Below are 21660 nucleotides of genomic sequence, written 5' to 3'. Positions count from 1 at the left end.
CAGGCAGTGAGTGGGAATAAAAGGGGACTTTTCTGTTTGGCTGCTAGTGACTAGCGTTCCCCAGGGATCAGTGTTGGGACCGCTGTTTTTCACAGTGTTTGTCAATGATATAGATAATGGAATTGATGGCTTTGTGGCAAAGTTTGCAGATGATATGAAGATAGGTGGAAAGGTAGGTAGTGCTGAGGAAGTAATGTGATTGCAGTAGATCTCAGACAGATTGGAAGAATGCACAAAAAATTGACAGATGGAATACAGTGTTGGGAAATGTATGATAATGCATTTTGGTAAAAGGAACAATAGTGCAGACTATTATCTAAATGGGGAGAAGGTTCAAACATCAGAGGCGCAGAGGGACTTAGAAGTCCAAATGCAAGACTCCCAGAAGGTTAATTTACAGGTTGAGTCTGTGGTAAAGAAGGCAAATGCAATGTTGACATTTATTTCAAGGGGAATAGAACATAAAAGCAAGGAGATAATGCTGAACCTTTACAAGACACTAGTCAGGCTGCACTTGGATTATTGTCAACAGTTTTGGGCCCCATATCTCAGAAGGGATGTGTTGTCATTGGAGAGAGTCCAGAGGTGGTTCACAAGGATGATTCTGGGAATGAAGGAAGCGTTTGGCAGCTGGAATTTAGAAGAATGCGGGGGGAATCTCATTGAAACCTACCAGGTGTTGGAAGGACTAGATAGGGTGGATGTGGAGAGCATGTTTCCTGTGGTGAGGGTATCCAGAACTAGAGGGCACAGACTCAAAATAGAGGGGTGACCTTTGAGAACAATGGGAAAGAGGATTTTTCTTTTTAGCGAGAGGATAGTGAATCTGTGGGATGCTCTGCCACAGTATGCAGTGGAAGCCAAGTCTGTGGGTATATTTAAGGTGGAAGTTGATAGTCATCAAAGGATATGGCAAGAAGGCAGATGTATGGGATTGAGTGGGTTCCAGGATCAGCCATGATGGAATGGCAGTGCAGATTCAATGGGCTAAATGGCCTAATTCTACTCCTACAACTTATGGTCTTATGGTCTTATCTCGATTAACAGAGGCAGAGAAAAACTGTGGAGAGAAGAAGAATTTAAAATTTCTGTTGAGTAGGCATAAAGGTGAAGAAAACTGTCAAATGAAATGCATCCCTAGACAGTCGTGCAAAACGATGAGTGGGAGTTTGGATTTGAATTTTGGAAGTATAGATGTTAGGACGTTTGTTCTCCAGCTTCCAATAGTCCATTTGTAATATGTGCCGAAAGATTTACAAAACACAAAGAACTCAAGCAAGGTCTGTCTTATTTATTCAAACTCATTGCAGAATGAGTCTTACTGGAACCAAGAGAGTAGTTGATCAACTAATACCATTTTAAAGAAGTAACGACCCCAAAGCAACAATTATTATTCACAACAAAAATACATATATAATAAAATATAGTATACATATTTTATTTTATGTATATTGTATATACATATACAATAAAATATTGTATAACACATTTTGCACCATCAACTGAAATATATTCATTCTTTTCAATTATTCAAGCAAATTAACTTCTCGTTAAAATGTATCTTGCATTTAATTAGAAATGTAAAGCAAAAATTAAAAGCAGATTCAAGTTATGACATATATTCAAGCATCAAAAAAACTGAATGGCACTACTAAAACTTCTTTACTTTGTTGTATTTAATTGCTGTAAAAAGGGAAACCTTTAATTTACTTCAACTACCTTTGAGTCTCCATTCTATGTTGGTGGGCTCAACCCCAAGCAGCTTTGTCAATTCGAAGCAGGGAAACACCCACTGGGCAAATGGAATCCTAAGCCTCTTGGATCTAGCAGTTTTAATAAGCATTAGATTCTTAAAGGAGTGTCTGTGGCATTGTCTCTGCTGCAACTTTTCTCTGGAACAAACACTGTAATTTAGCTAGGAATGAAAATAAAAAATGAAGCAGTTATTTTCAAATGAATCTTAACATTAATATGAATATCATATTTTTTTGGTAATTACCAAAAATGATTAATATCTTTTATAGGTTAACTCAAACAACTAGGCATTACATTTTAACTTTATTCTGTTTTTATTGTCAAGGCAACTTAGTAAAGGAAAGAATTACAGTGGAGATGAAATAAAGGAGAGTTTTGCATTGCCGTAGCTATTACTTCATGTGGACTTCAAAAATGCTTTGTGGGTTTTTCTACACAATTCAACAAGAACCACTTCCTTCATAACTCATTTAAAATGACACTATTACTTGCTCATAATCATACAATACAAAATTTAAAGCGCAGTATGTGCGAATCCACTAAGCCAATAAACTTCACTTGTACCACACAGCAAGAATCACTGCAATCTTTGTACATGAGATTGAGAAATTTAGCTTGAGAATGGATCGAACAATTAGGAAAATAAATAAAATATTGGCCTTTATTTCAAGAAGGATGGAATATGCAAGCAGGGAAATCTTGATTAAACTCACAGGGTGTCTGTGAGACCACACCTGCTTTGCTGTACAGTTTTGTTCTCCTTATAAGGAGGGGAATTTTCACACTGGAAGCCATTCAGCAAAGCTTCTGGAATGAGGATATTGCCTATTAATTACAGTTCGGCAAATTTGGTCTATAATTTTGTGAGTTTAGAAGAGAAAAGCTTATAAGAGAATAGACGGCTTGAAAAAGTGCAGATTTTAAAATTGTTTTCCTGTGTGGGGATATCTAGAATTAGGAAGCAGACTTTCAAGATAAGTGTTGTCCACTTGAGTTGTAGATAAGACAAATTTCCTCTCCCAGAGAATCATGAAACTTTGGAACTCCCTACCCCAGAAATATACCTCAGCTGTATTCAAAATAGCGATTGACAGATTTTTTAGATTATATGGGAGTCTAGTGTTTTGGGCTAGAGACAGGAAGGTGCTGAGGTCAAGATCAGATTAGCCATGATATTAAATAGCACAGCATGCTTGAAGGATCCTTGATCCCATTTTGCTCTAAATTATGTTCTTAAAAGTCAAGAGTGAAGTTTTCATTACTCACTCAGTCAGTATGTAGTTCATCTTTGTGAGCTGTTGATGTTGGTGTTGGGCAGGATGTAAGCACAGATGAGAGAATGAATCTAAGTATAGCTCAGTCTCACACCCAGTGGTGTTTTTAATCATGTAATCATTTTAATCCTTTCAAGATACTCCATGCCTAATTAATACTTATAGACAGCAAAACAATAATTTTCCCTACCATATGTTTATTATGAAAAAAAATAAACAGTTCAATAAATGATCTGAATATTTAACATGGCCACACATTTCAAACACTTAATGTAAAAATAATAACTGAATAAATTACTGCCTGGGTATACTTTCAGTAAATAGGTAAATAGTCTACTTATTCTGTTTTTGAGTGTAAGGAAATGTGTTTCATGATTTGATCTCAGACTTTACTCCCCAAGATACTCATGACTCAAAATGACTTTTCTGATGGACTTTCAACCTGCCATTATTAAGGGCTGTTGTGACTTTCATAGAATGCTTTTAATTTTAAACATTATTACTTGCTGTTCTTTCAATTTCACTTAGCAACCAATAATATTTTCTGTTGTATTTAGGGATGACTTGCTGCCTTCTTTTCACCTGGCTGTTTGGTGATATTAATAGACAAATACTTAGGAGTTTTAATTAAACATTATTCCATCTATTATTAAATATATATTTTAAAATATGTGGACACTGGAATATCATTTAAAGACATTAACAATGATCTATTGGTAACAGCAATAAATCATATTAACAAAGTTAGTTTAATGTAGTAAACTTCCCAAGATACTTCAAGCTATGCGTGCTAAACAAAATTGGATATTAAACAATAAAAAGGAATGTATCTCCTGATAGATGACCAGACGTTATTTCCATAACTGCTGCCACTGAAAGGCTTTCCTTTTCCAAAGATAAGCAAATGGTGATTATGTATTCTGATTGGTTTCCCATAAATGCCACAGGGCCTCTGCTATGAAGCTAAGGCATCAGCCTCTGCTTTGACACAAAGGCTTCAGGTCCTTCTGTTGGCTATCAGCAATCCAGACTGCAACAGTGAATTTGACACATGTTTATTATGTTTTATAACTCCAAAATATAAAACTAATTGAATGAAAATGATGGGAGCCCAAGGAGAATGTGTTTTAGCTTTATTTTTACTTTTAGCAAGACGTTCATTTATGACATATGCCTTCACATACTTTTACATATAACCTGTAATGAATTATGTAAACAACAAAGAATGTTTGATCAAACAATATATTTACAATATTACTCAAATATTACTGAAGTATTAAATACACAACAGTTGGTTGCTGAAATGATGGGAGGTGTATCCATGCCATGTAAAGATTTAAATGAGTAGATTGATTATTGAATTACCATAGGTCTATAAGATACAGGAGCAGAATTAAGCCAATTGACTCTTTGAGTCTGCTCCGCCATTTCATCATGGCTGATCCATTTTGCCTCGCAGCCCCAACCTCCTGCATTCTCACCGTATCCCTTCTTGCACTGACCAATGAAGAATTTATCAATCTCTGCCTTAAATATACATAGAAACCTGGCCTCTGCAGCTACCTGTGCAAATAATTCCACAGATTCACCATTATCTGACTAAAGGGATTGCTCCTCATCTCCATTCTGAAAGGACACCCCTCTATTCTGAGGATGTGTCCTCTGGTCCTAGACTCTCCCATCGCAGAAAACATTCTCTCCACATCCACTCTATCAAGGCCTTTCACCATTCGATACATTTCATGTAGGTCACCCCTCTTTCTTCTCAATCATAGTGAATACAGGCCTAATGCCATCAAATGCTCTTCTTAAGTCAAGCCGCTCAATCCTGGAAATATTTTCATGAACTTCCTTTGAACCCTTTCCATTGTAAGCACAGCATTTTTAAGATAAAGGGCCCAAAACTTCTCACAATAATCCACGAAGCCTCACCAGTGCTTTATAAAGTCTTAAGCATTACATCCTTACTTTTATATTCTAGTCCTTTTGAAATGAATGCTAACGTTGCATTTCCCTTCCTTACCACAAACTCAAACTGCAAGTTAACCTTTAGAGAATTCTGCACAAGGACTCCCAAATTCCTATGCACCTCAGGTTTTTGTGTTTTCTCCCATTTAGAAAATAGTCAAATCTTTTATTTATTCTACCAAATTGCATGACAATGTTTCCCAGCACTGTATCCCATCTGCCAATTCTTTGCCCATTCTCCTAATCTGTCTAAATTCTTCTGTTCCTTCTCTACTTCCTCAAAACTACCTGCCTGTCCATGTATTTTTGTATCATCTGCAAAACTTGCAACAAAACCATCAACTCCTTCATCCAAGTCAGTTACACATAATATAAAAAGGATTGGTCCCAACACAGACCCCTGTGGAACACCACTAGTCACTGGCAGTCAACCAGAAAAGGGTCCCTTTATTCCCACTCTTGTTTCCTGTCAATAAGCCATTGCTTTATCCATGCTAATATCTTTCCTGTAATACTATAGGCTCTTAACTTGTTAAGCAGTGTCATGTGTGGCACCTTATCAAAGGCCTTTTGAAAATCCAACTACACAAAATCAATTGATTTGTCTATCCTGCTTCTTATTTCTTTGAAGAATTCTAACAGATTTGTCAGGCAAGATTTTCCCTTGAGGAAGCTACGGCCTATTTTATCATGGGCCTCCAAGTACCCCAATACAATATCCTTAACGATCGACTCCAATACCTTCCCAACAAGTGAGCTCAGACTAACTGGCCTATAATTTCCTTTCTTCTGCTTCTCTCCCTTCTTGAAGAGTGGAGTGACATTTGCAATTTACCAGTCATCTGGAACCTTGCCAGAGTCAATTGATTCTGGAAAGATCATTACTAATGCCTCCACAGTCTCTTCAGCCAGCTCTTTCAGAACCCAGGGTGCACACCATCTGATCCAGGTGACTTATTTACCTTTAGACCTTTCAGTTTTCCAAGAGCCTTCTCTCTAGTCATGGCAACTTCACATACTGGTGACCCTTTACACTCTGTAACTTCCACCATACTGCTGGAGTCTTCCACAGTGAAGACTGATGCAAAAGTTCATTTAGTTCATCAGCCATTTCCTTGTTTGCATTGCTACCTCTCCAGCATCTTTTTCCAGTGGTCCAATATCCACTCTTGTCTTCCTTTTACACTTTATGTATTTGAAGAAACATTTTGGTATCCTCTTTAATATTATTGGATAGCTTTCTTTAGTATTCCATCTTTTCCTTCTTAATGATTTTTTTAGTTGCCTTATGTTGGTTTTTAGAAGCTTCCAATCCTCCAACTTCCCACTAATTTTTGCTGTATTATATGCCCTCTCTTTGGTTTTTATGTTGGTTTTGACTTTTCTTGTTAGCCACGATGGAATACTTCTTCCTCTTTGAGATTTATATATCCTGTGCTGCTCTGCTGTCATCCCTGCAAGTTTTCTTTTCCAATCAATTTTGGCTAAGTCACCTTTCACGTCTTTGTAATTCCATTTACTCCGCTGTAGTACTGATACATCTGACTTTAGCTTTACTTCTCAAATTTCAGGATGAATTCAATCATATAATGATCACTTACCCCTAAGGTTCTTTTACTTTAATCTCTCTAATCAATTCCAGATTATTGCACAACACCCAATATGGAATTGCTGATCCCCTAGTGGGTTCAAGAACGAGCTGCTCTAAAAAGTCATCTGTAGGCATTCTAGAAATTTCCACTCTTCAAATCCCACACAACCTGATTTTCCCAATATACCTGTATATTGAAATCTTCCATGACTATTGTAACATTGCCCTTTTGGCATGCATTTCTATCTCCCATTGTAATTTGTAGACCACATCCTTACTACTGTTTGGGGGGGGGGGGGGGTCTGTATAGAACTCTCATCAGCATCTTTTTATTTTTGCAGTCCCTTAACTCAACCCACAATGATTCAACACCTTCTGACCCTTTGTCGACTCTTTTTAATAATTTGGTTTCATTTTTTGCCAGTAGAGCCATGCCACCCCCTCCCCCTCTGTTTTTCTGCCTGTCCTTTTGATACAAAGTTATCCTTCAATATTAAGCTCCCAGCCATAATCTTCTTACAGCCATGATTCAGTGATGCCTCCAACAGCATTCATGCCAATATGTAGCTGAGCTACAAGTTCATCTACCTTGTTCTGTATAGTGCATGCATTCAAATATAACACCTTCTGTCCTGTACTACCTCATCTTCAGCATTATCCCTCTAGTTCCCATCCCTCTGCCAAATTAGTTTAAACCCACCTGATCAACTCCAGCCAACCTGCCCACAAAGATATTGAACCCTCCTTTGTACAAGTTGTATCTTCCCCAGGAGAGATCCCAATGATCCATAAATCTCTCTGCACCAGTTCCTCAGCCACATATTCACTTGCCAAGTCATTCTATTCTTATCCTCACTGACATATGGCACAGGCAGCAATCCAGAGATTACCACCCTAGAGGTTCTGTTTTTCATCTTTCTACCTAGCTCTATTAAATCCTTCTTCAGGACCTCCTCACTTTGTCTACCTATATTAATGGTGCAAATATGCATGAAGACTTCTGGCTGCTCACTCTCACCCCTGACAATGCCATGGACCCGATCCAAGACATCGCTGATCCTGGCACCAGGGAGGCAACATACCATCTGGGTCTCTCTATCGTGCCACAGAATCTCATCTCTGTATCTCTGACTATGGAATCTCCTATCAACACTGCAGTCTGCTTCACCTCTCTGCTCTTCTGAGCCACAGCACCAGACTCAGTGCTAGAGACCTGGTCAGTGCGGCTCACCCCGGTAGGTCATCCCCCTCAATTTTATCTAAAGTTGTATACCTATTATTGAGGGGAATGGCCACGGGTGTAATCTGCACTGGCTGTGCATTTCCCCTCCTTCTTCTGACAGTCACCTAGTTACCTGTCTCCTGCAATCTAGAGGCAACTACTTCCTCATTCTCCCTTATGCTTCATAGGTCATTGAGCTGCAGTTCCAGTTCCTTAGTATGTTTTCTCAGGAGTTGCAGCTCAGTGCTTCTGGTGCAAATCTGTTTATCTGGGAGACTGGAGGTCTTTCCAGTCTTCGCACATCCCACACACTGTACAAAACCCTGCCCTGGAGCCATTCTCACTACACTACAATGTCTTAGCAGACAAAAAAAATGAACAGATGAGAACAGAAAGAGAGAAACTTACCAGATTCTTTACCTCACCCAAGCCTGATGACAAAGCCATTCTAAAACTGGCACACTCAAAAGAATGACTACTTCGCGTGCACTTTTGTGATTTTTTTTTTGGCCCTTTCTAATGATAGGTTGCTGCCCAACTCAGAGAAACTGCTGTGAAGCTCTGCCTTTTAAGTCCCGATTGCAGACTTGATTGAAAGGTAACTCTTTTTAAAGTGCTCCTTAATGTTGATTGCCCAACGTGTTCTGTTTTATAAGTTGGGCGATGTCTGCATTTTGGCACCTGGAATTTTTGACTATTTCAGTTATATCCTTATACTCATGTCCCAGAGGTGCATGTGAAAGTTTTAGCCCAAGGGTGTTTTACAAGGTCTAACAACTGAGAGGTTTATGACCTGGCTTGAGAACTAAGGGAAAACACCATCTTAGCATATAGAAACATCTTTTACTAGTTGAGTAACTCTTTTATTTCTCTCATGATAATTACTCTTTTTATGCCAAATACAATACAAAGTTTAAGTCAGCATTCCCATTAATTTGCATTTACTTTGATACCTTTACCATCTTCTCTGGCTAGCTCCAGCATTTGTTATAGTTCTTCTGCCTTTGATCCTAGCAGAGACTTTTCTAATATTTTTCTCTCACTGTCTTAACCTGATTCTATATATTTTGAACCATGTTTTACCTCCAATTTTCCCATTTTTGATTGTAGATCATTGGCTTGGAACATTCACCCTATTCTTACTACAGATGTCTGGCTTACTGAGAACTTGTATCATTTTCTGTTTTACTTTCTATCAGTTCAGTATTGTAATACAGTTTGTGTGCTCTGTTTTCATTCTTTTGTTCCAGCAGCAACTTTTAAAAACACACTTAGCAGTGTCCAGACTTAACCATGAAGTACAGAATAATAATTTACACGATAATAATGTACCAATGTGCAATAATAATGTACAGAATAATAAAACAGGGACTATTGTACTATGATGTGTGTTCTCCTGTCGCATAGAGATGAACTGTTGTCTATGCTTATGCATTTGGTAGGAAAGATTTTCTGTAATGATCCTTGTGACAGCGGAGCTGAATGAGTCTGTTCAAAAAGATGCTTCACTGCTTATTCAGTAGGACATAGGGAGGATGTGCCATATTGTCCATCGTGTAAAACAGTTTGTTTAGTGACCTCCTCTCCAACACTATCTCAAAAGAGTCCAGGTTGTAGCTAAGGACGGATCCAGCCTTTTTGATGAGTTTATTTAGTCTTTTTGCATCACCAGCACCAAAGCTGCTCCCCCAACATAAAGCTGCAAAGAAGACTGCACTCGCTACAATGAACTGGTAAAAGATCGCCAGCATGCATTGAAGTATCTCATCTTCCTTAGAAAATGGAGTCTGCTCATCCCCTTCTTGTAAACAGTCTTGGTGTTGGTTTTCCACTTTCAGTTAACACTTTGAGAATAACATTTTGTTTTGGCCTACCATATCATATTCTGATGATTAAACACTGAAAACATCTTTTCACTCTTCCATGTAATAACCATTTATATTCTATTGCTGTGTTTAACTGTTTGAATTACTTTGATGGAAGAAAATTTTCCAGACTTTCGACTAAACTTCACTTTAAAAAACTTTGCTGTTCATTTTGTTGTTAGAACCCAGTACATCAAACACAGAACACATAACCTTACAGCACAGTACAGATCCTTTGGCCCATGATATTGTGCCAACTTTTTAACCTGCTCTAAGATCATTTCCTACATAGCCCTCCATTTTTTTAAATCATCCGTGTGTCTTGAATCAACAGATAGCTAAGTTGCATAATTAAAGATAAAACTTGTTAAAACCTGCCCGGGACAACAATTAGTGTAGTGATCAAAATATTTTTTACCACTAAAATACTTCTAATTTATGTTTACGAGGCAAGCAAGATGTTTCATAGTTACAAACGTTGCAAACCTCATCACTACAAATAAAATGCTTTTTCATAATATTACCATGTATACCAGATGTGGATATTTATTTGCGGATTACCATTACTGCTGGGTTTGATTTCTGAAATTCCCTACCCAACAGCACTGTGGGAGTAGTTTTACCAGGATTATAGTGGTTCAAGATGTAGATTACCATTACCTTTTCAAGGGCAATTAGGTATGAGCAACAAATGCTGGCCTTGATAGCAGTGCCCAGATACTGAAATTTAATGTTAAAAGAAAGCTAATGTTTTCAGAAGAGTTTGATGCATTTGAAAAGCTGATTCATTGGCAAAAATGCATATTAGTTTTATATTTCTCACAGATTTATCCAAATGTCTCTAACAGCTGTAAGTATAACCCAAAAGTAGTCACTTTAAAGATTTCCTGTAAAGAGTAGTAATTTGCTATAGCATACTGAACCACTTCAAAAATAAGTCAAGATATATAAATGCCATCTTGAACAGACTTACAAGCTGTGTTGTCCCTGTCAAGCAGCAGTGGAATAACAAATCAAACCGACTGCCTTGCCTTTTCTGACCCTTTTACAGGCACTATTACCACTTAGAGAATGCCGATTCGAACATTCTCAAAGTAACTGGTGCTGAGCAATTGAGTCAGCTTCAACATTACCTGTATAAAAAGAACTTCTAAGGAGATGGAACAGATAAATTGGAAATCACTCCTTAAACTGTAGCAATGGAGAACACAGGCCCAAATTAGTAAAAGATAATAAAACAAGAATGTGCAGATATTGAAATTCTGAAGTAAAAACAGCAAGTGAAAAAAGTTCATAGACCTGAAATGCTAACTCTGTTTCTCTCTTCACGAACACTACCAGATGTTCTGGAACTTCTATTTTCTATTCTAATATGGTAAATTGTAGATATCTTCATGAATGAATTATCGATATATGAAACTTTTGGACAGTATGGAAACAAAGACTGGGTTCACTGAGTTAACTTTAATCACCAGAAAGATGATAATCCTGATTTTAATTCATTGGTATGGAAATAGAATACCATGAGCTCAGATATTAAACATTCGAAGACTTTGAGCTGGATGAAATGCATTATCCATTATCCATTTAAATATCAATATAAATATAAATACCTACTGAACAGCACACAGTGAGGATTCCTATTTCCTTCTGTGGTTCATACATGAAAATACTATACAAATTTCTTTCTCTCTTTCAGATAATTGCTGTCTGAGAAACTTTATCTGCAAATAATTATCTATAAACCCATGAGATGAAATGAAAACTGATTGGAAATACTCAAGAATCAGGCAGTCTTTGTGGAGAGAGAAACAGAATTAATGTCAGTGACATGAGAGATGAAATGTTTACTGAACTATTCATCCCAAAAAATACAGCCTACTAATGTTATGACAGTTTTTGAGGAGGCACAGGAATAAAGCCAAGTATCAACCCCAAGTTTGTTTTCCTGAATGATGATGCTATTTTTGTGGGGCATTGTTCTTTTTCTATTAATTTGGCTATCTCTCAGATGTAAGAATGGGAGAAGTACTAACATAGACAATTATACTGTATGTTGCCACATAGTCTTGTGTAAGATTGTGAAATACCTGAACCCCCTCTAGAAGAAACAAGCTTTCATATTGAAATAAAATAGCATTGTTTTAAGTTGTTAGCAGACTTATAAATCTGAGGATATAGTGCAAATCTGATAATTAACCACGTTCACGTCTTAATGTCACAGAAATGCTGTTTCAGAAAATGCAACATATGGAAAAATCCACATTGCTGTTGTCCACATGTATCGGTAAAGAACCTTGTGCTGTTTAATCTGGGGAACTGGCATTGTCTAAATTTTTCTGTAGCTTGGTTTGTGAGTTGGATTGGTCCCCTCCATAGATAGGCATCCCTGAAATGCAAACTTCAATGATTGTGAAACAGTATAAATACCAAAGTAGATGAAATAAAAAAAATGTAATTAACACAGAGGTCTATGATATTGTTGCCATCACTGAGACAGGGTTGAAAAACATGTAGCAACTGGCAACTCGGTATCCCAGGGTGTAGAATTTTCAGTCTGGACAGAGAAATCATTAAAAGGGGAATAGGTATTGCACTATTTATCAAAAGTTGCATTACTTCAGTATTGACTGAGGACATCCACAAAAGGCTCCTCAAATGTGGAGGGAAGGGTAAAGATTAAAAACAAAAAGGGTGTTATCTCTACTGGGGTGTATTACAGACTTCCCAACCGTCAAAAAGAGACCAAGGAACAGATTGGCAGGTAAACAGCAGAGAAATGTAATTAAAAATAAGGTTATTTCAACTTCCCAAGTATTAACTGAGATTAGTGTTAAAAGCTCAGAGGAGGCAGAATTTTTGAGCTGTGTACAAGAAAGGGTTTTGATGACGTACATAGTTAGGCCAATGAGGGAAGGAACATAACTGGATCTTCTGGGGAAATGAGCTGGTCAATTGGAGTGTCATTAGGGGAATATCTTAGAGATGTGATCAGAACTCTTGTTTATCTTAAAATGGTTATACAAAAAGTGAATCTGTAGAATTCATTGTCACGGACAGCTGTGGAGACCAAGTCACTGGGTATATTTAAAGCAGTGATTGATGTATTCTTGATTACTCAGGATGTCAAACACTACGGGGAAAAGACAGGAGAATCAGGTTGAGGGGGAAAAGAAATCAGTCACGATGGAACGGGTGGAAGAGACTCGATGAGCTGAATGGCTTAATTCTACTCCTGTGTCTTATGGTCTTACAGTTTATCTGCATACTGTAATGGAAAGTGCTAGAGTTCGGACTAACTATTAGAGCGGAAGCCAGGGGTAACAAATACAGGGAACCTTGGATGTCAAGGGCTATTGAGGGTGGGAGAAAGCAAAAAGAGGAAGCATATAGGAAACTAATATCAGGGAGGCTTGTAAAGAGAATAAAATGTGTAGGGACATTTGAAAAACTAATCAGGAAGGCAAAGAGGAGTCATGAGAAATCACTGGCAGACAGGACGCATCCAAAAGCATTTTACAAGTTTATTAAGGGAAAAAGAATAAGGTCCAATCATGGACAATCTGCAGACAGACAGACAGACAGACATACATACTTTATTGATCCCGAGGGAAATTGGGTTTCGTTACCGTCGCACCAACCAAGAATAGTGTAGAAATATAGCAATATAAAACCATAAGTAATTAAATAATAATAAGTAAATTATGCCAAGTGGAAATTAGTCCAGTACCAGCCTATTGGCTCAGAGTGTCTGACACTCCGACGGAGGAGTTGTAAAGTTTGATGGCCACAGGCAGGAATGACTTCCTATGATGCTCAGTGTTGCATCTCGGTGGAATGAGTCTCTGGCTGAATGTACTCCTGTGCCTAACCAGTACATTATGAAGTGGATGGGAGACATTGTCCAAGATGGCATGCAACTTGGACAGCATCCTCTTTTCAGACACCACCGTCAGAGAGTCCAGTTCTGCCCCCACAACATCACTGGCCTTACGAATGAGTTTGTTGATTCTGTGGTGTCTGCTACCCTCAGCCTGCTGCCCCAGCACACAACAGCAAACATGATAGCACTGGCCACCACAGACTCGTAGAACATCCTCAGCATCATCTGGCAGATGTTAAAGGACCTCAGTCTCCTCAGGAAGTAGAGTCAGCTCTGACCCTTCTTGTAGACAGCCTCAGTGTTCTTTGACCAGTCCAGTTTATTGTCAATTTGTATCCCCAGGTATTTGTAATCCTTCACCATGTCCACACTGACCTCTTGGATGGAAACGGGTCACCGGTGCCTTAGCCCTCCTCAGGTCCACCACCAGCTCCTCAGTCTTTTGCATGTGGAGATTGAAGATACAGGTGAGATTCTACAGTAATTCAATACTTTTCATTGGGTTTTGCAGAAAATGATCTTCATACAATTCAGGGAAAGGGCAGGTAAAGGTCTACTACAGATCTCCATAAAAAGAGAGATATTTGACGTAATTGATAGCTTAGCAGGCTTAAGGTGAAAATGCTGTAGATTCCCAGAATAAATGGAATTTATCCAAGGTGCTCTCAAAGGTAACCAAACTGGTTGCTCTGGCTCCGGCTGAGATTATTAAATCTGCACTGTTCACAGGTAAGGTATCAGCCAACTGGAGCACAACAGATGTGTTCCCCCTTTATAAGAAAGGCAGCAGAATAAAGCCTGATTACTATAGGTCTGTTGATGCAACAACAGCATTAGGGAAAGTACCGGAAAAAAAAATTCTGAGGGAGGAGATGAATGACTATTTGGAAAGTTACAAACAAATCAGACAGGGAACAAGGCTTCGTAAAGGGTAGATCCTGTTTGACCCATTTGATTGGGAGAGGGTGAACAACAGAAGTCTTGGTACATATTGGTGCTAATGACGTAGGTAGGAAATGGGGTGAGGCCCTGAAGAGAAAATACAGGGAGTTAGGTAGAAAGCTGAAAAGAAGGGCCTCAGGGATAGTAATCTCTGGATTGCTGCCTGTGCCACGTGTCAGTGAGGGTCAGAATATGATGATTTTGCAGATGAACGTGTGGCAGAGGAGCTGGTGCAGGGGGCAGTGTTTCAGATTTCTGAATCACTGGGATCTCTTCCAGAGAAGACATAACCTGTACTAAAGGGACAGGTTACACCTGAACCCGACTGGCACCAATATCCTTGCAGGCAGGTTTGGTAGAGCTGTTGGGGAGGGTTCAAACTAATTTGGCAGGGGGATGGGAACCAGAGTTATTGGGCAGAGGATGGGGCAGTCGGTACGTAATTAGATGTAGTGTGCAATAAGACTGTGAAGAAGGACAGGCAGATTATAGAGCAAAATTGCAGTCAGTGAGAAGAGTTGAAGTGTAACATGGGGCAAAATAAAAAAAAGATGATGAAACAGGACTGAAAGTGTTATATAGGAGTTGGAAGCATGCAGTATACAGAATAAGGTAGATGATCTTGTAGCTCAGTTAGAGATTGGCAGGTATGACATTGTGGCTGAAAGAAGATCATAGTTGGGAGCTTACCATCCAGTGTTATGCATCGTATTGAAATGGTAGGCAGGTAGGCAGAGGGGTTGGATGGCTCTATCGGTGTAAATGACATCGAATCCATTGAAAGAAGTGACATAGGATCAGAAAATAAGATCATAAGTCATAGGAGCAGAATTAGACCGTTCAACCAAGTCTGTTCCACCATTCCATCATGGCTGATCTATTAACCCTCTGAACCCCATTCTCCTGCCTTCTCCCCATAACCTTTGATGTCCTGACTTATCAAAAACTTATCAACACCTGCTTTAAATATACTCAATGACCTGGCCTGCAGAGCCATATGTGGCAGAGAATTCCACAGATTCCACCCCCTGGCTAAAAAAAAACCTTCTCGTCTCCGTTCTAAAGGGTCAATCCTCTATTCTGAGGCTGTGCCTTCTGGTCCTTGTGGGTTGAGTTAAGAAATTGCAAGGGTAAGAAGATCCTGATGGCAGTTATATACAGGCTTCAAACAATAGCCAGGATATAGGGTAAAAATTCAACAGGAGATAGAAAAGACATGTACAAAGAGCAATGTTCTGATAATCATGGGGGATTTCAATATGCAGGTGGATTTTGAAAATCAGGTTGGTGCTGGATTTCAAGGGAGGAAATTCTTAGAATGCCTACAAGATGGTTCTATAGAACAGTTTATGGTTGAGCCCACCAGGGAACAGGAAAATCTGGATTGAGTGTCATGTAATGAATCAGATTTGATTAAGTAAAGAGTGGAATAAAGAGGACTTTTTCTGATAGCAACAAGAAAAAATCTGCAGATGCCGGAAATCCAAAGCAACACACACAAATTGCTGCAGGAACTCAGCAGGCCAGGCAGCATCTATGGAAAAGAGTAAACAGGAGATGTTTCAGTCTGAGACCTCTCATTAGGACTGGAAAAAAGAGGAGAAGTCAGAGTGAGAAGGTGGGGGAGGGGTGGAAGAAGTACAAGATGGTAGATGATAGGTGAAACTGGGAGAGGTGGAGGGTGAAGTAAAGAGCTGGGGTTGATTGGTAAGAGGTAAAGGGCTGAAGAATGGGGAATCTGATAGGAGAGGGTAGAAGAACATGGAAGAAAGGGAAGGGGAGGAGCACATGGTAGGTGATGGGCAGGTAAGGAGATAAGGTGAGAGAGGGAAACAGGAATGGGGAATGGTGAGAGGGAATGGAGGGGGCAAGTGCAGGAAGTTTGAGAAATTGATGTTCATGCCATTGGGTTGGAGGCTAACCAGACTGAATATAAGGTGTTGCTCCTTGAACCTGAGTGTGGCCTCATCGTGGTAGTAGAGGAGGCCGTGGACTGACATATTGGAAAGGGTGGCCACCAGGAGATCTTGCTTTTTGTGGTGGACGGAGTAGAGGTGCTCGACAAAGTGGTCTCCTAATCTACATCAGGTCTTATTAATATACAGGAGGCCTCCCTGGGAGCTCCAGATACAGTAGATGACCCCCAACAGACTCACAGGTGAAGTGTTGTCTCAACTGGAAGGACTGTTCGGGGCCCTGAATGGTAGTAAGGGAGGAGGTGTGGCACTTGTGCTTGCAAGGTTAAGTGCCAGTAGGGAGATCAGTGGGGAGGGATAAGTGGACATGGAATCGTGTAGGGGGGCGAATCCTGCAGAAAGCAGAGAGTAGGGAGAAGGGAAAGTTGTGTTTGGTGGCAGGATCCCATTGGAGATGGTGGAAGTTTCAGAGAATTATGTGCTGGGCGTGGATACTAGTGGGGTGGTAGGTGATAGGCCTTTTCTAGTTGACTGCCTGTGACAAGTGGTGTTCCATAGGAGTTAGTTTTGGAACTGCATTGTTTCACGTTATACTGTACGTCAATGACTTGGATGATGGAATTAATGGTTTAGTGGCCAAGTTTGCTCACGATATGAAGATAGGTGGAGGGGCAGGTTGTGTTGAGATCGCATGGAGTCTGCTAAAGGACTCAGACAGATTAGAAGAATGGGCAAGGAAGTGGCAGATAAAATGTAGTCTAGGGAAGTATATGGTATGCACTTTGGTAGAAGGACTAAAGGCATAGCTTATTTTCTAAATGGGGGAAAATTCAGAAATCAAAGGTGCATAGGCTTTTTGGAGTCCTCTTGTTGGATTTCCTGAAGGTTAACTTGCAGATTGAGTCAGTGGTAATGAAATCAAGTGCAATGTTCAAGAGGACTAGAATATGAAGGCATTGGCCAGACCATATTTGGAATGTTATGACATGTTTCGGCCCCTAATCTAAGAAAGGAAGTGCTTGTACTGGAGAGAGTCCAGAGGAGGTTTCTGAGAATGATTCCTGAAGTGAAAAGCTTAACATATGAGGAGTGTTTGATGGCTCTGGGCCTGTACTCACTGGCGTTTAGAAGAATGAGGTGGGATCTTGTGGTGAACTAGATCTCCAGGATGTTGTGTGGTGGTCACTTGCTGCTTGTGCTTTCTTCCAGCCAATAAAAGCCTACCTTAACTCACGTCTCAGAGTTATTGATGGTGCATCAGATCTCATTGAATCTTATTGAATAGTGAAAGGCCTAAATAGAGGATGTTTCCGATAGTTGAGGAGTCTAGGATCAGAGGGCACAACATCAGAATAGAGACAGCATGGTGGTATAGTGGAGTAGGCTCTGATATCCCAATAACCCAATTAAGTCTTGTGGTCTTATAATTGAATTCTTTGAAGAGGTAATAATGTATTGATGAGGACAGAGTTGGATTTGTGATTTAAATGGACTTCCATAATGTTTTCAAGCAACGCACACAAAATGCTGGAGGAACTCAGCAGACCAGGCAGCATCTATGGAAAAGAGAAAATAGTTGGCATTTCAGGCTGAGACCCCCCCGTCAGGACCTGGTGAGGGCTCTTGGCCCAACACATCAACTGTACTCTTTTCTGTAGATGTTGACTGTCCTGCTGAGCTCCTTAAGCATTTTGTGTGTGTTGCTTGGTTTTCCAGCACCTGCAGATTTTCTCGTTTTTAATAACGTATTTGTTATGGTCCTGTATGGGACACTAGTTCAAAAGGTTAGGCCCCATGGGATCTGTGGCACATTGACAAATCGATTTGGAACTTGATTTGGCAGTAGGCAACAGAGGGTAATGGTTGAGGGTTCTTTGTGGATGAATCCTGTGACTAGTAGTGTCCAACAAAGATCAGTGCTGGGACACTTGCTGTTTGTTATACATATGAGTACCTTGGATATGGATGTGAGAGACAAGTATCTTCATGGATGGAACTAAGTTGTTGATAGTGTGCAACTTAGTCTTGGGTTGCTGACCAATATCAACGTTTTGATGAATTGTGCTGACAAATGGTAGTTGGAGTTTAATCTGGCTCTTGTGAGTTGATGTACTTTGAGATCACTAATGAGGTTTGGATATATATTGTGAATCGTGGGATCCTGGGGTATATTGAGAAACAAAGAGAGCTCCCAGTGCAAATCCATAGATTCTCAATGGTAGCAACATAGGTAGATAACAGGATGCATGTCTTTATTCGGTGATGCATTGAATAAAGGAAGTAGGGAGGTTATGTTCCAACTTTATAAAACCTTGGTCAGACCTCAGCTGGAGTACTGCATGCATTTCTGGTCATCAAGAAATAACAAGGATGTGGTAGTGTTATTTCAGACTTCATTTGCTTTCTCCTATTCCCCTCCTCCCTTCAGTGCCACCATCACTCAGTGCCACTCTCTTTCCTGATCTCCCTTTGCTCCTTCCCCATCTTTCTCAGGAACACAAACTTCTTTTATTTCCAGTAGTTCTTGTGAAAAGTCATCAATGTAAAGTACGACTCTGCTTCTCTGTTCACTGATATTCTCGGAGTATTCCTAGCATTTTCTATTTCTATTTTAGATTTCCAGCATCTGCAGTATATTTTGACCTTACACTTTAGGACAAGGCCCTTTTATCTCTCAAATCCAAAAGGTGATAGGTTGGCAATAAGAGAAACACATCCAAAACTGGCTTTCCTATTAAAACATCGTTTACCTTGCTTTTGTTTATAAAGTGAGAGAGCTCAGTAGCAGAAAATAAACCTGTATGAAGTACAAAGCAGGAAGAAAGGGAATAACTCTCTGAATTTAATGATTCCTTCACTGTATGTGTATCCACCTCCACTTCCTTTTGTACAATTCAATTCACCTTAATACCAGTCAAACTAAGAATGGTCAAAGTAAAAACAAGTCCTTATTCACACAAAATGCTAATAGAATTAAGGAAGTCGGGCAATATCTCTGGAGGGGAATAAACAGTCGACATTTTATACTGTTCATTGCCCTGTTTATTCCCCTCTGACTTGGTAAATTGTCCCAGCATTTTGTGTGTGTTGCTCAAGATTTCCAGCATCTGCAGAATCTCTTGTGTCCACAGCCTTTCTCTGCCATTGTAGTTATATTTTTAAAGAATTTTTTTTTTCTCTGTTACCTGGACGAATTATTCAAATATTTTTTTCTCTAACATATGTGTTTCATGTTTGATATGTAATATATTTTGAAATTGGTTTATATTAGCTTAAGATGAGGGAGAATGTTTCTATTAAAAGTATACTTCTGACATTGTACCCTGTTGAATCATTTTGTTCATTAAACAAAAAATAATTACTCTAGATTGAATAGACAGTATTTGATTAAATTATATGTATAGAACTAATATTACTTTTGAATTTCTTCGATATGATTGCAACCTCTAGGTCTTCTCCATGCATTATTATGTTTATGATGGCTTTTCTTGCTGATAAAATACAATAGTTCATTTATTTTTTTAACCTCTTGAAACTTAAATTAAATATTGAACAGCACACACAAAATGCTGGAGGAACTCAGCAGATCAGGCAGCATCTATGGAAAAAAGTACAGTTCCGACCCAAAACATTGACTGTACTAAGTACTAAGAGATAGCATCTCCAAATATTTAGATAGCAAGGACTTATTAGGGAGAGTCAACATGGCTTTGTGCGTGGTAGGTCATGTTTAACCAATCTATTAGAGTTTTTCCAAGGAGGCCACCAGGAAAGTGGTTGAAGGAAAGGCAGTGGATGTTGTCTACATGGACTTCAGTAAGGCCTTTGACAAGGTCCCGCATGGAAGGTTAGTTAGGAAGATTCATTTGCTAGGTATACACGGAGAGGTAGTAAATTGGATTAGACATTGGCTCAATGGGAGAAGTCAGAGAGTGGTAGTGGAGGATTGCTTCTCTGAGTGGAGGCCTGTGACTAGTGGTATGCCACAGGGGTCAGTGCTGGGTCCATTGTTATTTGTCATCTATATCAGTGCTCTGGATGATAATGTGGTAAATTGGATCAGCAAATTTGCTGATGATACTAAGATTGGAGGTGTAGTGGACAGTGAGGAAGGTTTCCAAAGCTTGCAGAGGGATTTGGATCAACTGAATGGGCTGAAAAATGGCAGCTGAAGTTTAATGTGAGGTATTGCACTTTGGAAGGACAAACCAACGTAGAACATACAAGGTAAATGGTAGGACACTGAGGAGTGCAGCAGAACAGAGGGATCTGGGAATACAGATACAAAATTCCCTAAAAGTAGCATCACAGGTAGATAGGGTCATAAAGAGAGCTTTTGGTACACTGGCCTTTATAAATCAAGTATTAAGTATAAGAGTTGGAATGTTATGGTGAGTTTGTATAAGACATTGGTGAGGCTGAATTTGGAGTATTGTGTGCAGTTTTGGTCACCAAATTACAGGAAAGATATTAATAAGGTTGAAAGAGTGCAGAGAAGGTTTACAAGGATGTTGCCGGGACTTGAGAAACTGAGTTACAGAGAAAGGTTGAATAGGTTCAGACTTTATTCCCTGGAGTGTAGAAGAATGAGGGGTGATTTGATAGAGGTGTATAAAATTATGTTGGGTATAGATAGAGTGAATGCAAGCAGGCTTTTTCCACTGAGGCTAGGGGAGAAAAAAACCAGAGGACATGGGTTAAGGGTGAAGGGGGAAAAGTTTAAAGGGAACATTGTGGGGGGCTTCTTCACACAGAGAGTGGTGGAATGAGCTGCCAGATGAAGTGGTAAATGCAGGCTCACCTTTAACACTTAAGAAAAACTTGGACAGGTACGTGGATGAGAGGGGCATGGAGGGATATGGTCCAGGTGTAGGTCAGTGGGACTAGGCAGAAAAATGGTTTGGCACAGCCAAGAAGGGCCAAAGGGCCTGTTTCTGTGCTGTAATGTTCTATGGTTCTACTCTTTGCCACAGATGCTGCCTGGCCTGCTGATTTCCTCCAGCATTTTGTGTGTGTTGCTCAGATTTCCAGCATCTGCAGATTTCCTCTTGTTTGTGAATATTGAACATGCTCACTATTGACACCCAACAACACATAAAACTGCTTTAATGGCAACAAGCAGCAGATGAAACGATGATCTGAGTGAGAAGATGAAGCTGACCGTGTACGAAGCACTACCATTGCTAAACGAAAGGCTGCTGATTGTGGATAATAAACTGTCTCTGAATCCTTCAATCATTCCTT

The 21660-nt window shown here is 39.5% G+C and overlaps 1 protein-coding gene across 4 annotated transcripts in view; it reads left to right on the top strand.

The window, feature by feature from the left end:
• The window catches only part of LOC132395525 (transcription termination factor 1, mitochondrial), a 170228-nt gene that overhangs the window by 135463 nt on the left and 13105 nt on the right, over positions 1–21660 (top strand). For 3 of the 4 annotated variants that reach the window (XR_009512640.1, XR_009512643.1, XR_009512641.1), the window contains exon 4: positions 13901–14025. The gene's annotated coding sequence lies outside the window, so the exon portion shown is untranslated. Of the gene's footprint in view, positions 1–13900; positions 14026–21389; positions 21643–21660 lie in introns of those variants that run through there. The other variant, XR_009512642.1, reaches the window with a different exon arrangement.

The sequence above is a fragment of the Hypanus sabinus genome, chromosome 6, assembly GCF_030144855.1.
Source record: "Hypanus sabinus isolate sHypSab1 chromosome 6, sHypSab1.hap1, whole genome shotgun sequence".
Classification (NCBI taxonomy): Eukaryota; Metazoa; Chordata; class Chondrichthyes; order Myliobatiformes; family Dasyatidae; genus Hypanus; species Hypanus sabinus.
Note: the sequence above shows the minus strand (reverse complement) of the source record. Positions and strands in the feature narration are given on the sequence as shown.